Source organism: Lissotriton vulgaris, unplaced genomic scaffold, assembly GCF_964263255.1.
Source record: "Lissotriton vulgaris unplaced genomic scaffold, aLisVul1.2 SCAFFOLD_2635, whole genome shotgun sequence".
Taxonomy (NCBI): Eukaryota; Metazoa; Chordata; class Amphibia; order Caudata; family Salamandridae; genus Lissotriton; species Lissotriton vulgaris.
In genome coordinates this window covers 69,269-71,071 of record NW_028246779.1, presented here as the reverse complement: position 1 = coordinate 71,071, position 1,803 = coordinate 69,269, and positions in this window count along the sequence as shown.

Below are 1,803 nucleotides of genomic sequence, written 5' to 3'. Positions count from 1 at the left end.
AGCGCCTGTCTGAACAGAATGCACATCCCCAGCCCCTGTCACTTCAAAGCCAGACAGCCAATACACAACCTAGCAGAAGTACACTGGATGGTTAGGCAAGAAAATATCTACTTTCTAAAAGTCTAAAAGTGGTATTTTCAAACCAAGAAATCACCCTCACTAAAAGATGCAGCTGAACATTCTGAGTTCAGGCATATCAAACTAGATTTTCCTATCTTGTTCCCATGGGCAGTAATGCTCATAAGGAGAAAACACCCCATTTTATCATAAGGGGACAGATAGCCTTACAATAGTGAAAAACGAAATTGGCAGTATTTCAATATATAGACATGCCTCACAGAGCTTGTCCTACCTTTTCACATACACTGCATCCTGCCCACAGGGGTACATTGGGCCTACCTTAGGGGTGACTGACATGTAAGAAAAGGGAAGTTTGGGGCCAGAGAAGTGGGTGCACTTGCCAAGTCTACATGGCAGTACTAGACTGTAACCAGAAATATGCATCATGTTTAAAAGCACAATGTGCAAAACACATATCGTGCTTTTGAACTTGCTGCATTTCTTTTAGGTATAAGTGTAAATAAATAAATAAGTGTCCCTACAACCAAATTCGAACCTCAACTCTGTGTGACATTTTCTCGCAAGCAAGTAATGAAAACAAGGGAAACGTAAGTATAAAAAAAATAACGTCCATTTAAGCGAAGAGAAACGCTAAGGTCTTAAAAACTGCAGCAAAGCACCAGGAATCAGGAGAGTGTGGTGCACATATTACAGGAAACCAGGACGCTATATTAGACTTGACTATAATACTGCTTATCAACTCTAACATGAACACGATCTCCTCAGCTGCTGCCTAATCCCAATTAATTATTAGGCATCAATGGTCAGCTGACTCGGACTCGCTACAGCCCCAGCAGACTGCACAGGTACTTGTCCAAGCCTCAGGAGAGTGAGGCTGAGTCTGGCCCACGTCGTTGTTCTTCTAAACAAATGTTGTTTCAAATAATAAAAGCTGCACTCTGTGCAACGTGGCTGGTGCTGACTTCATGTGCAGCTGTAAATAATACAGGCACTGGCAGGCTCCAACTGAACACATTTAGCAGACGGTCATTACAGGAGAGGACTGTGCTGTTAGCTGCAGCACACTGTGCGTCTCAATTGTGTTAACTAAGTCCAGGGAAGTCTGTGTGGCTGCCATTGCGTGTGTCCTGTCAGTGTACCCTTGGAACTTATCGGAGCATAATCACCTTTGACCCACAACCGAATTAAACTTATTGAATTGTTTAAATGTATGCCTCTGGGAAGACTTAGAGACTGGTCAGTCCGCACTTGCAGACACACTTACTTAAATTTGCAACGGCCGGCGGCGGCCAAGCTAGCCAGAGCCACTCCATTTTCACGTACATGCCGGCCACCTCAAGCTCACCTCTCTCAAGTGGTGTATGGTCAGGCTGGGTTGGGTCTGTGTCAGTTGCAACACGGCCCGCAGAAGGATGGTGGCACTTACTTGGGAAGTAGTCGTAGAGAGTCTGGAGGAGTGGAGCACTCTAACAATTGCTTCAGACTTGCAACGCCATCTCTCTGTATGGTAGTGGCTGCAGGCTCACTTAGGCCGCAAGCCACTGTGCCCTGTGGTAACTTGGGTTTGCCGCCGGCCGCTTCAATGTAAGTCACCCTCCAAGCTGGCAGGTCAGTGAGTTCCCGGGCTGGGCCGCCCAGTGACACGTAGACTCTGTCCTGGCGGCAGCTCGCTGCTACCCGGGTAGGTCGCTGACTCCTCAAGTCGGGCTCTCAGGTCTGACA